A 15668-nucleotide genomic window follows, 5' to 3' on the forward strand; every position below is an offset into this window, starting at 1 on the left:
TTTGCAAACATTATCAATTTCTTGTTTATTAGGCCTTTTAAAATATAACTTATTCTTTGACTAAGGTGCCCAATGCATCTATCCCAACATTTTTCCTCTATAATTTGGGCATTCAATTGTCAACCTTTAATAAGCTCGAAACCTAATCAAGTTTGTTGGCCTTAGGTCAATTATTGTTTTTGAAGGATATGAACTCATTGATAAGGATGTCATTTTCTCATTCATAAACTAGCATGCCATAAGTGGATCTCTAAAAACAATTTGAGCTAATGAATCTTCAAGGAATATTGGCACAAGAAAACCTAAAGCATATTTTTTACCATACAATTATAGTGAGGTCATTAATTGTTATTTTCTTATCTATGTGATTATTATGTTATTGCACTAACACTTGTGGAACTTCCAAAAAGCATTGTGTCACCACCTTTATGTGGAGCTCCTTAATGTTACTTCTTATCAAATTTCCACTAGTTTCATATCCAAAGTCATACTATATTCTAGTCGGTTAGTATTACCGAATGATGTAGTTGGTACACTCAGAGAAGCTGGTATGAACAGTCTAGTTGGTTACAGAAGAAAGGAGTCACAGAACATAGTATTCACCGAGCTGTTTACAGAGTAAAGCTTCATGGCTACCGAGTGATAAAGTTAACTCACCAAGTCGATATTCACTGAGTGAAATGTTTTACTAGATACATTGATCCTAGACATGCACATGAAAACGTGTTACAAGATCGAGGCACATCTAACCGTTTTTGCATTGGAAATTGCACTAGGAGATTGTGTATCATTACAAGGTCAATCTAACCAATGAGATATTTTGTTTAGTTATTCATTCAAAGAATCTTTTTGTAAGATCGAAGCAATGAATCAGATCACCGTTGTAAGAGATCTATTTATACAACATGATTCTAGGGTTAGATATGATATGCAATGAGATAACAGAGTGTATGCATGAAGGAAGACTGTTACAGAGACACAAAGAGGTCACCGAGAAGGTTATCAATGAATAGTCGAAGAATAGAGTAAACAGAAGGGTTTACCGAGTTTCATTATGGGTTATCGAGGTATGCTACAAGCTAGGTAATCTTATTCAGAGCACATAGAATCTGCTTTAGCATTTCAGATGTAAAGTTGCGGATATTTGTAATGATTTTACTGTAATATTGAAGTTGTAAGAGAAACCTTTAACAGGGTAAAAGACTCTAACCAAGTCTATAAATTGTAAATCCTTTAACCAGGTGCTACACTTATATAGTGTTGTAAAAATCCTTTAGTAAGGTAGATCTAACTGATCTTGATACTCCTAACAGGGTAAGCTATCAGAAATAGCTAAATGTAGCTCTAACCGAGCATTCTTTCTTATTGCAGTAGTGAAGTTGTGGGTGCCATCCCCACCGCAGTTTTTCTCTCTAACGAAGAGTTTCTGCGTGACCAAAATATATGTGTTATGGAGTGAATCATGTATGATTGTTATCTGTTGATTTTAGTTTTATTTTATGTTACTGCACTATTCTGTTTATGCATAATAGTAAGGTTATTATCTGAGAAAAGTTTTGGAGTATTGATTCACCCCTCCCCTCTCAGTACATTAGCTTTCTATATTGGGCCTAACAATTGGTATCAGAGCTTGAATCTATGAAAAGGGTTTAACTACCTAAAGAGAAAGATCTTAGCAATGGAAGGCTACAAACAATCTCGGAGGATTGTGCATCTTCAAGAAGAGTTGGATAATGCAAATCAAGTGATTGCAGACATGCAGAGGCAAATGCAAAAATCTCTGAAAGTAAGGAGAAGATTATCTGATGACTTGTAGGATTCTCAAGAGCTAGTAGAACAAATTGAGACATCATCTGAGAATAGTATATTTGAAGAGACTGAAGAAATAATTGGAATGTTGAAAGAGAAGAACAAAGCATTGGCTGATCAACTAAAAGCAATGAAAAGAGAACATGAACATTTCAGTACACAAATGACTGAAAATCTAGATGCATTAAGGATAGCTGAGGATAAAGCAAGAGATCTACAAAGAGAGAAACAACAACTTGAAGCTCTAGTATCTCATAAGGAGGATGAAATCATAAGGTTAACTAGTATTCAACAAAATATGACAGATCAACTAGGTTATGCACTTCATGAAGCAATTATGAAGAATGATGAAAATCAATCATTGAAACTTGAAGTATCAAGGTTGACTGGTGAACTTGAAACATAAAATAAATCCAAAGAATCATTGGAGAAAAGTTATGAAGCATCAAAGATGTTGGATGAGCAAATGAATACAAGAAGACTCTACAAAGATGGAGGACTCGGTTACAAAGGAAAAGACTCTACCGAGAAAGGAATTCATACTACCGAGAGAGGAGAATCATCAAAACAAGCTGGAAAAAGGAATAACATCAAAAGGAAGAAGCCTATTTGCTACTACTATGGAAATCAAGGTCATACTGCCAACATATGCCAGATCATAAAAGGTAAGCAATCGAATATCTCTAAGTCCAATGGATATTGTTATAATTGCAATAAATATGGTCACACACCTAATCAATGTAGGACAAAGTCTGTTAACAACTATCAGAAGGTAAAATTCAAAGGGTTTTGTAAAAAATGCAATACATATGGACATAGTACCAAGAAGTGCTGGTTTAAGCAAAAGAACTACATGAAGTATCCACACTGAGCAAACACTGGAGGTTACCGAACTCACACAGATCCTTACCAACAATATGCAGTAGTACCATGGGATTACAATACAAGGATATGGTGCGAATGTTGTGGAAGATATGGACATATAAGTGCCAACTATTTTATAAGTTTTAGAATGAACAACCGGAGATCATGGAGAAATCCCAATATGGCATGTTTTCATTATCACAAAGCTGGACATTTAGCTGGAGATTGCAGAGATCAACCAAGAAGAGACACTGAAGAGATAAAAGAAAAATTCAAGATGATTTGGAAAAAGAAAGAAATTATGTCTGAAAGCACCTTACCTACTGAGTTAGGTGCACCTATTTCACATTAGTCAAGAAAAGGTATGAAGGGACTGCATTCTTTAAAAGTTAAATCATAACATTTCCTATTCTATTATGTACAAAATTCAAAATCTGCATAGTTAAGATGCAATTAGTCAGTTTATATACTATACAGGAAACCTGTCAAGTCGGTGTATACAGGAAACCTGCCAAGTCGGTTAATAAAGCAAAGTTGGGTACTCGGTAAAACAGAAAATGGAGTAAATCGGTAAAAGGTGAACCGAGTGCATTTAATATCTTGACCTAACTTGCACGGAGCCCGATAAGGTATTTTTGAGTACTTAAGTGTTTTCATGGTCATTTTCATTCACCCAAGTTTTTGAGAAGCAGAGCAGAGAGAATCAAAGTGATCAAACTTCATTCAGAGTGAATTTTGAGGTATTTACATCAATCTATTCACACTATTTAGCTAGTTTCCAATCTAGTCAAATTGCTATTGTCTACTGAGTGTGAAGATTCAGTCACTTGTAAACCCTAAGGATAACTTGTCGAATTTTACCCAAGATCTACCATGGTGCCCAAGATCCAAGACCTTGTAGCTGTCCAAAATGTGGAGAAGCCCTCGCTGAAATATTCCCTAACTCCTAAAGTTGCCTCAAAACCGGATGATAAAACTGCATTTTCACTCATCCCAGATCGAGTCTTGTTGGTAGAAGATGTTAGATTCTTTACCAAATGCCATGTTGAGGAACTCGGTCATGTAGAGATTAGTGACACATATGATGAACTATCCACTGATGGCAAACTGGATAGTAAATTTGAGCATATCAGAATCAAGGGATTAACTGAAGCCCTAGTCTATCCTCGTGTGTTCAAACCCCAATGGGTTAAGTTTGTATTGAGAAGAGTACATGATGATTTCATGTGGCTACAAGAGCAACCATTCAAGATCACAAAGGAAGTCATTCACCTGATCACCAGATATCCCATCTATGATCATGCTCGTGCTCAGAAAATGATATTACAAAAGGAGCTAATTAGTCTAACCGGAGTGGAATCCAATTACTGAGGACTAAAATTAAATAATGTCACTGATGCTGAACTAAAATTTGCAATCAGAGTTATTGGTTACTATTTCTTCCAATCTGCAAGGGAAAATAGTGTACCATGTGCTGCAGTGGACCTAGCCTACAAAATAGTAAAGAAGGGAATGAAAGTAGACTTATGTGAAGTGCTACTAAAGAACTTGTTTGAGAACTTGAACACAGTAAGGAAGCTGAAGAAGAACAACTCAGCAAACACACTAAAGTTCGGTTCACTACTTGTATGTATGTTTTTCTATTTTGAGAAGTTCTTTCCCTCAGTCGGTAAAGTAGTATGGGAGCTACACCGACCTATCACCCATTAGATCAATGATTACATCAAGAAGTTAGGAGATAACTTTAATGATATCATGGATGATTACTTTAGCAAATTCCAAGAGAAAATGCACAACAGGTATAGGATCCCACCACAACTGGTCAAAAAATACAAGGACAATATATGTTTTGAAGTCGACACTGATTATTGCTATGTAAATGTTGTTGAACCGAGGATTCAATCATTGCAACCAATGGGTTATGAAATTGATTATGATATCACACAGTAACAAATTGATCCTATTTATCACTACCAAGGCATGCAACTGAACTAAGGTATGGAACCTATGAAGAGGTGAAGGAGAAAGTAAAAATGAGCATTGTAGTTCCTAAGGCTACAAGAAAAGCTACAAAGATGATAAAGGCTTTATCTGAGAAATTCGGAGAAGAATCCTCCTCCACACCTATCAAAGGCAATCTTGCCATAATCAAGGAAGAATCAGAAGCATAGGAGGCTGCAATAACATTGAGCATAGAGTTGCCAAAGGGAAATGTTCTAAAAAGAAAGAAACAGGACATCACAAAGGCCCTACCGACTCCACCAACAAAGAGACCCAACACCAGAGCATTAGCTGCATCACCGAGCAAGAAACAAAAGACTGTTGTCATTCCTAAGGTAACTAAGACTTACAAGAAATCTACTCGGAGACTCATTTTGGCAAAAGAGTCAAGTGATACAGAGTCTAATGATGCAAACAAATTCTAGATTGTGAAAAGCAAAAAGGTAAACATTCACAGTGTTGATATTTTTTTTGCCAATCTTAAAGAATATGGTGGATTTGCAGGATTCAGATATGTTAAGTATGAGTCTAGGAATAATGATGAGAAATGACAGATTGAAGAAGCTATCATATGTACACTTCTGAAGTTTTGGTTAGCACCATTAGAACTAGCAAAGTCACTTCCAAGTGAACTCTACTCACATATTGATAACAGATGGAAACATGCAATGGATTCAGAGAGACAAAAAAGAGAAAGAAGTCTAGTCCATTTATTTCCTGACATATCCGTAGCTGAAATTAAGGAGCATCTGATCACATACAATTCAAAATTTCTTGTGAAACAGAGAGCCTTAAAATTAATGAATGGGCTATATATTGATGTGGAAAATGAGACTAAAGCCAAGTGGCAGGAGATCTTCAAACAAAAGGATGTTGGTGAGCAATCTAAAATTGAAATTGTTGATGTCACCGAGCAAGGTCCAGACCCAATTGACACTATACAATTGATGAAGATGTAATGGATGAAGTAGCACCGGAGCAGGAAATGATTGAAGGCACCACTTATGCAAAACTTGTCTCTAGTGAATCTATCTTAGAACAAGTTCAACCTTATCCACCAGTGAAGCCACCAGCCTCAACCGAAGCTCCCAAGGACACTGAGAAAGTTACCGAAGGTAACAAATCTAAAGCTGCAGAAGATACAAGTAACAAATCTGAAGCTGCAGCAAACATAACCAAAGATAAGACATCTCAAGCACAGACAAGCACTGCAAATATTATAGCTAAGACTCCTAGCACCAAACCAACCAAAGACACTACAACTGCTACAGGAATAGACCAAAGTGATGCATCTACCGAGCAACCTACCGAGGGATAGCAAGCCTCACAAGCACTTGTCTTAGTGCCACAGACCAAAGGAAAAGAGAAGAAGGTGAGAAAGCATGGCTTTAAATTTGACTTATCTAAACCGATCGTGTTGCCCAATGTAGACATTTCCAAATTGAAAGGGAAAGCACTCACTGAATTTGGAGAACTATGCAAAGCAAAGGCTGAACAGGAGAAGCAACTGGCCATACAAAAAAAGAATAAAGTACTTCAAAAGGTTAGGACACTACTCACAGAAATGCTACCATCAGCAATAGTGTCAACCGATGCAGCCATCCATATTCAGTTGGATGAACTCCTTAATCAGATTGAAACATCTAGAGTTGATGCATCTGAGTACCTAAGCAAGCTCAAGGATAAAGATCTTACAGCAAAAATGATAGAGGAAGTACAAAAATCAATTTCTTTTGGCAAGGTAAAACTTGTCAAATTCATTGCTGAGTTGTCCCTCAACTCAAGCACATTCTTTATTTATTCCAGAAATTGTGTACATTTTCTTTATTTATTAAAGACATCAAAAATAAAACTGATGCAATTGAGAAAGAGATCACCGATCTCTCATCTAAGTTGACAACTGAGCCTAATTCAGTTCAAAAATTTTACAAAAAGCTACAATAGCTCATGGCTCGACAGTTAGAACTAAGGAATGAAGAAAATAAAATTAGGATGGATATAATGACCCTTCAAACATTATTCCTTCCTCATCTCTCATCAGTACAGGAGCAGCTCAACCGAGCTAAAAGCTTATCAACTACACAAGAGGGAAGCACTCTTATCTGATATTCAAGCTCAGAACTTCTTAATGGAAAGTCTCAAGGACTCACTCCCAGTCGCCCTCACCGACGCTCAGACCAAGTATAAGACTATTTTTTATTAGTTACCACCTCCAGATGGAAATTAATTTTTTAATGTTTGTGAAAAAAGGGGGAGTAATATTATGATACTACATAGAGGAAAGCCCAGCAAAGGGGGAGTAATTCTACACTTGGAGAGTAATACAACTTTGATAACACAATTTTGAGTATTGTATACAAGGGGAGTATACCAAGCAGAATATACAGAGCATTCAGAGCACACAAGTATAGAATAGAACCGAACATGCAAAATTCAGAGTTATGTAAAGAATAATGGTAAGGGGAGTATATTTGCATATATTATTGACTATTGTACATATTGTCAAGTATAGTCATTTTGTCAAGTATAGAGTTTTCGAGTTATGACTTTGTAAGTAGTTTTTGTCAAACATCTCAACTAATGTCAAAAGGGGAGATTGTTATTACTTATCAAATTGCCATTAGTTTCATATCCAAAGTCATACTATATTCTAGCCGGTTAGTATTACTGAATCATGCAGTCAGTACACTCAGAGAAGTCGGTATGAATAGTCTAGTCAGTTATAGAAGAAAGCAGTCACAGAACACAGTATTCATCGAGCTATTTACTGAGTAAAGTTTCATGGCTACCGAGTGGTAAAGTTAACTCACCGAGTTGATATTCACTGAGTGAAATGTTTTACCAGATACATTGAACCTGGACATGCACATGAAAACGTGTTACAAGATCGAGGCACATCTAACCATTTTTGCATTGGAAATTGCACTAGGAGATTGTGTATGATTACAAGGTCAATCTAACCAATGAGATATTTTGTTTAGTTATTCATTCAAAGAATCTTTTTGTAAGATCGAAGCAATGAATCAGATCACCGTTGTAAGAGATCTATTTATATAGCATGATTCTAGGGTTAGATATGATATGCAATGAGATAACAGAGTGTATACATGAAGGAAGACTGTTACAGAGACATAGAGAGGTTATCGAGAAGGTTATCAGTGAACAATAGAAGAACAGAGTAAACATAAGGGTTTACCGAGTTTCATTATGGGTTACCGAGGTATGCTACAAGCTAGGTAATCTTATTCAGAGCACATAGAATCTGCTTTAGCATTTCAGATGTAAAGTTGTAGATATTTGTAATGATTTTATTGTAATATTGAAGTTGTAAGAGAAACCTTTAACAGGGTAAAAGACTCTAACCAAGTCTATAAATTGTAAATCCTTTAACCAGGTGCTACACTTATATAGTGCTATAAAAATCCTTTAGTAAGGTAGATCTAACTGATCTTGATACTCCTAACAGGGTAAGCTATCAGATATAGCTAAATGTAGCTCTAACCGAGCATTCTTTATTATTGCAGTAGTGAAGTTGTGGGTGCCATCCCCACCGCAATTTTTCTATCTAACGAAGAGTTTCTGCGTGACCAAAATATATGTGTTATGGAGTGAATCATGTATGATTGTTATTTGTTGATTTTAGTTTTAGTTTATGTTACTGCACTATTCTATTTATGCATAACAATAAGGTTATTATCAAAGAAAAGTTTTGGAGTACTAATTCACCCCTCCCCTCTCAGTACATTAGCTTTCTATATTGGGCCTAACACTTAAGTGGGTTTCATATCTAAGATAATCTTGTCATTTCAATATTTCTGATCGATTTAGCCTATGTCCTTGTAAGGGCACACACACTAACTCATCATTGTTTTTATGGAGGTGAAAACACCAATAAAAGTTTTGACTAAGGCAAGCCCTTATATAGAAAAAACATTTTTCCCATTTTCCATGTGTGCAGGTTCACATTCGACTGCGAGGAGCTATAAGAAGGTAGAGAAAACAAAGAGAAATATTTCTACATTTCAAATAGAGAAAAACTTCAGAATTCAAGCACTTAAGGCCCCTATCATGCCAACTTGACACATATTTTCAACAGACAAATGTATAGACGTTCCTCATTCCAAATTTGGTTGTCCCTTGAGAATCCACATTTATCAAACAAAGGCACCAAATACTTGTGTCTTTCACAATTAACTCTAGATTTCATTTCTAGGTTGTTCTTTGTATCAACCTTTGTGTGTTGTATTTTCAATCTTTATTTCTTATATTTTTTTCACACATAGTGATTTAAGTATTATTACAATAGTTCATTTACACACATTTTGCAATCCTAATCTTCACAACTCTAAGAAATATTGAGCATTCAACAACCTAATCTCTCCCTTGATAATAGGAGCCTTAGGTTCTTGTTCTTATTCTCAATAATATGTTTGAAAAATACTTTATCTTAAAGTTATTATATTGAGTATTCCAAGATAACTTTTCATATATTTCATTTTGGTGAACTGATGTAGAGACTATTTACTGCTAAAACACATAACTCACAATATAATAAAAAATACAAATAGTCTAAGAGAAAGGAAATATTTTGCCCCCTTCCTTGTCTGTGTCAAGGTGGGTCCCTCTAGATGTCAACTTGTCTTCACATGTCCTAGTTGTAGTCAACACTGGTTTGGATCCACAAGTGAAAATGAAGGCATACATTCGATTGGTCCATGATACTACCATGCAGGACAATAATGTTTTCCCCTGGAGGTTGCATTGGAGGTTTTTCTCCCACTCACCATGGGAGAATAGGCCATGGAAGAGGTTCCTTTGAATGGATCGGTGATGATTCCACCTCCCTCTTCGAGATGGCCATTGTCCCATTTCTTCCCTCCCACAATAATAACTCCCCTCCTTTTGATAAGATGGTAGCTCTAGAGACCCCTTTGCTAGTGTCCCCTCTATGGGGTATCCCCCTGAAGACACCATGAGTTTTTCTATGGCTACTCCTTTCACAACTCCAATGTCTTCGGTTTTCAATAACCCAACCCCATATAATGGATGAATCTTTGGCAGTCAAGTACCCTCACCTAGAGGGAAAAAGATTGCAGATGAGGGTAGGGATTATGAGTTGCAAAAAAATCCTTAAAGGATGTGAGGCAAAATAGTGCCACCAAGGATGTGGCTAATGGTTGTCAAGGTACCTTGAAGCATTTTTTCTCTTAGAAGCATAATAAATGATTATTCTCTCCTAGAATGTTAGGGGTCTAAATGGGCCCCATAAGCAGATTCTGGTCAAGAATCTAGTTAAAGATAAAACCGTATTTTTTTCTTTTGTAGGAAACTAAGATGTGTTCTAATTCTTGTTTGAAGGTGTGTAACTTCATTTGACCCTTTTCCCACTCAATTTCCATGAGTGATGATAGTGCATTCGGTGGACTTGTTGTCCTTTGGAGACCGAATAGTCTTAGGAGATCTCTAGTTGTTTAGGATAAAAATTACCACTGTATTGATTTTGAGAATAATACCCCTAACAAAACTTGGAGACTCACTAATGTTTATGCTCCTAACAATATTGTTCAGAGATGAGAATTATGGTGCTCTTTGATTGATCACTAGAATCTTAACCGAGGTCCTCATTGGATTTTTATGGGGAACTTCAACACTCCCTTGTTCCCCTTAGAGAAAATGGGAGGAACATTAGACTACTCTGAGATTATAATGGATCTCTAGGAGTTTTTGACCAAAGGTTGCCTTATTGATTTGGACTTAGAAGATAGGAGCTACACTTGGTCTATCAAAGAATGCGCAATAATATCATCTAGGTCCATCTTGACAAATGTGGTATATCGTCATCCTGGAACATTTATGAGAATGACCACCTTTCCTCCTTTATTCTTAGTGGTTCAGACCATTGTCTTATCTCTATCAATTGGCAAGTGACTAAACCCAAAAGAGGATTTCCTTTCCTCTTTGAAATTATGTAGACTCTTGATTCAAAATTCAAGTCCCTCGTGGCTCAATGGTGGAATGTTCATATCCCTAGCATGACCATTTTCATAGACCTTCTTCAACATTTTTCCTCTTATACTATAGACAATATACATAGGAGAGAGAATCCTCACATGGATACAATGACAAGCACAACCTCTTTTGTACACCCTGATTATAGTATAGATGAGTATCACTTTGTGGTATAAGTTCTTCATTTTTATATGATTTATAATCAACCCATCTAGATGGCCTTATGTGTGCTCACATAGACCTGGGTGAATAATTTTCTCACATCCACAATTATCTAAAATCTGGAAGTTTTTTGTAATGAAGCTATATTAAGAATACTTGTATTAGAATCTAAAAAATTTCAGCTCGCTATATCATTCTTTCCAACACTCTATCAGAGGTCTTATAATGGTCTTCTACTTCAATGTTTGTTTAAAGGAGAGATATGAATTGCCCTCTAAGAAGCCCATTCAAGATCTGGAGGTGGTCACTTTGGTAGTATATCTTTGATCCACAAATTAATTCATATGGATACTATTGGCAAACAATGGAGCAAGATTCATTTTCTTTTGCCAAGAAATGCACTCAATGTCAACAACATACTAATATTATTCAAGACCCCACATAGGAACTTTGAGCTCAAGCCTTTCCTTGGCTATTTCAAACTTGGAGGTTGGATATTATTTGCAAGATATCTCATTCTTCTTCTAAAGGACACACCCTTGTTATTACATCTACATATTATTGAACACAAAGTGGGTCAAAGTTATACCATTAAGGTCCACTACCATCAAGATGATCTATAGCTTTCTTCTTAATAATATCATTTCTTATTTTGGATTGCTTTCCACTATTATTTTTTATAATGGCATGTCTTTCAAGAAAAAATAAGTGAAGAAATTTCTTAAGAAATTTCATATTCACAATCATTTTTTTGCACCTTATTATCCTCAATCCAATGATCAAGTTGAAGCATCAAATAAGATCATTAGGAAGATCCTATGGAAGATAGATAACAAGCATGATAAAGATTGGCATACTTATCTAGTTTATGCATTGTGGGCCTATCACACAAGTCTTCGCACAACTATTGGAACTGTGATATTTTGCCAAGATCAAGAGCTCAATGAAATGTACAAAATAGAGAGACAAAATATAGGACAAGAATAAATTGTATTATCATCAATAGATAAATGATCAAAAGATCAATAGTTCAATAGTTGTTCATACAATAAAATGATCCTGCATATATGGGCGAGGCTATACAGATATGTGAGCACACAAACATGACATGTGGATCAATAAGAAACAAGGGTAGGTAGGAGAAACAATAAAATATTTCACATGAGGTGGATCACCCAATGAAGGTGGAATTATCACTCCACAATAAGTGGATATGATAGAGTAGTAACAACATCATCATAAAAGGTGAAAATTATCCTACACACACTATCCCAATGTGGCACAAACACCCAAGTGTCTCATACCCAAACTACTATGAAATGCATTACCTAAGTATACTTAAGTAAGGTGTAATAATATCCATGATGAATAATTAATTACACCAACACCCCCCCTTAGGTGCAACTTAGGGGAATGCACTTGAGTATACAATGCAACTAAGCAATGCAAGATGGGTCCCGACTACAAGGCCATGTTAGGTACCCATGTACAAATGCAGATGCATGCAAACCAAAGAAATGAAATCTCTCACAAAGTGAGGAAAGAGAGAAAAACCCAATGGAAAAAACCCTCCCCTAAAAGAGAGATGAAATCTATACAAGAGAACTCTCATAGAAGAATGTGAGGAACAAAACCCCATGTGAGGAAAAAGTCCCCCCCATATGAGAGAAGAAGAGAAGCTAGGAATCCCCCCCCTCAATGTAAAATCAACACCAATAATAGAAGCTTGATGATGTATGAAGAAACTGCTCCACGAACATCAAACACCATTCCTCCCCTTATGAAGAAACAAAACCAAAGGTGTATCCATGAAGTCTCCCCAATCATGAAGGGAAGATGAATGAAAAAAACTCATGATGAAAGGAATCTCTGAAAAACTGCTCAAGTGTCCCCATGCTGATGCTAAAAGATACCCCCTCCAAAGGTGGTAAACTACTCCACACTACTTTAAAGGGCACTCCAAGATCTAGTGGAGAAGAATGTAGAGCAATATCCAAAGACTCACATGTCTCCTCTAAGGATAAAGAGACCTCCTCCAACTGGTGTACATAAGTGTCCACAATCATATCAACCTCGAAAGAATGATAATGTAGAGAATGAACAAGAGGATTAGAGTGTTCCCTTGCAACAATTGAAGAAGGATTATCTTCATCAAAGAGAAGATGAATATCATCAACGATGTCTCCCAAATCTGCAATGTAGGATTCCACAAACAAACCTGCAATGTATGTCAAGTACTCATCCCATGAAACTGAAGATGGAAGACAAGGTATATCCTGTTGCACTGAATTATAAAGAAGGCAAAACTATCACACTATTTGCATCATCAGGTGTAATAGGTGATGTGATATCAATAGGATGAGATGAAACGCAAGGCTCAAGAATGGGGTCACATGTGAGAATCCCCAAGTTCAAGTACCCAAAGTTCTCCTCAAAATTTGAACCATCACAAGAAGTGTGATCATCATGTGTAGAATCATTGATGCAGAGCCCTTCACACACCTAATGAAAAGTCCAAAAGGTTTGGGTTTGACCCTTAAAATGACAATAAGGATCTTACAAGGAAGGACTCCACTTCTTAAGGTTTGAACTACACACAATCCTCTAAACTTGCTCCTACTCAAGATGAGTAAAAGGTCTCAATATTTCCAACATGCCTCACCATGACTCCTGCTCTTAGGGGACCTGGATTTGGTCCATTCATGACACCTAAGAACTACTCCAAGAATTGGTTTTAGGTTTTGGCATCAATGCCCTAGACTTCCTTTGTAAACCTACCCCCTTGGCTAGTAGCCCTATTTAGTGGGTATTTTGCTGTTAACTCCAAAATATTGCACATACCCTAACAAATTGTTTATCATTATAGATACCCTTTTAGAAGTTACATTCATCCCCAAAATGGTTTGGCAAGATATTCACTCTAGGAGTCTGAACCCCTTAGAAGCCTAGAGACCTAATTAGGGCGATTAGGCGTAATTTACAAAACAAAACCCATTTCTAGATTCCCCACTGAAAAAAAAAAATTATGAGCATGTGGGGAATGGTAAATAACCTCTACTTATAGGGTTGCATGCCTAGAATCCACTGCTACAATATTTTAGGGTGATTGTCCTAATATTGGCTAAGCTAGTGACATAGAGATGCCTACCTAGTTTTGCATCATACTCTCCACAACTGAGCCTTCCCTGCAAAAACCCATGAAAACCTTAAATTAAATTGACCAGTTCTACACTCCACCAAAGGAAAGAACTTCTAGAGATAGGAGGAGCAAGATATGGTCATTTTTAGGTAAAACCCTTTCCAAACCCTTGCTTTCCGGGTTGCAGTCAGCAAATGGAAGAATTATCTCTCCTCCCAAAAGATCAAGACCTCAAACCACCACCAAAAAAAGTTGATTCAACCCTCTATTTTCTCCATGAATTGTTATGTCAAACTCATTCTATACAAGGACGTTCAACCTCTGCAAACTCAAAATTTCTAGGAAAAACTCAATTTTCAGTATTTTATTGCCTTCAAATTTGAATCCACAGTAACTCTCTCCTTGGGAATCATGTCCAAAAGGCTTATATCCTTCCCCAATGGTTTCCAACCAAATTTTGAAGAGGCTGGAGCCATTGAGAGGCTTACAACAACCAAAAGTGGAAAAGTTGCACTTTTGCTCGCAAAAGTTGCATTTTCAAAAGTTGCACTTTTGCTCGCAAAAGTTGCATTTTCAAAAGTTGCACTTTTTGACAAAGTTGTCAATTCACACCAATTTGGGATCCACACAACTTGGATCAACCAAATATCACCTACACACCATAAAATCCTATCAAACATCAAAACAAACATCAATTTACCCCTTATACACCAAATTGTCCAAATTGTCTTATCAAGTTGCCTAATTTGTGACAATGGTTTACATAGTGGGGTCCTTATTGAATACATGAAGAGTTCACAAACAAAAGAAATTCACAATGACCCTAAGATCCTAATCTTCATCATCAGATCCATGACTAGCTTGTTGAGGAGGTGCTCCTACACCATATTCCTTGGGAGAAAAGATCTCAAGCCCACTTGAGATCAGAGTTTGGAGGTCTGCACCATGGTTAGAAATTTGTAATTTTGTCATCCAAACTACTTCAAAGTCTAGTTTGCCCTGCCAAGACACCAAATACTCTATGTACTCCCTGTTCCTTGTCCTCTTTGTGACTCTAGTGTCTAGAACCTTTCTTAACTTTGGTGGATCATGCTTTAGAATATCATCATCTACTGCAACCTGCATTTGTTCTTCTTCTTCATTACCATTTCCTTTGTAAGGTGTAAGATCACACACATTGAAAATGGGTGACAATCCAAGAGCAGGAGGAAGTTGGATTTCATAAGCATTCTGCCCACATTTCTTCAAAATTTGACATGGTCTAATCTTCCTCTGCATGAGCTTTTTGTGTTTTCCTTTTGGGTGTCTCTCCTTCTTCAAATGTACCCATACTAAGTCCCCAACACCAAATTGCACATCCCTCTTTTTCTTGTCAGCATAAGCCTTCTATTTCTCTACAGATTGTTGGAGATGAGACTTCACTTGATCATGTACCTCCTTGATAGCTGATGAAAAGCTTCACCATCTGCACTAATAGATTCTTCTTTGGGCAACTCCCTCAACTCTAACACACCTCTTGGGTGGATGCCATACACAATTTGGAATGGAGATTTCCTAGTGCTCCTATTTATGGTGTCATTGTATGAGAACTCTACTTGTGATAGTATGTTGTCCCATTTCTCTCCATGTTGTCTTGTCAAACATCTTAATAGGTTCCCCAAGGACCTATTGACAACTGTAGTTT

This window comes from Cryptomeria japonica, chromosome 3 (assembly GCF_030272615.1).
Source record: "Cryptomeria japonica chromosome 3, Sugi_1.0, whole genome shotgun sequence".
In the NCBI taxonomy this organism is placed as follows: domain Eukaryota; kingdom Viridiplantae; phylum Streptophyta; class Pinopsida; order Cupressales; family Cupressaceae; genus Cryptomeria; species Cryptomeria japonica.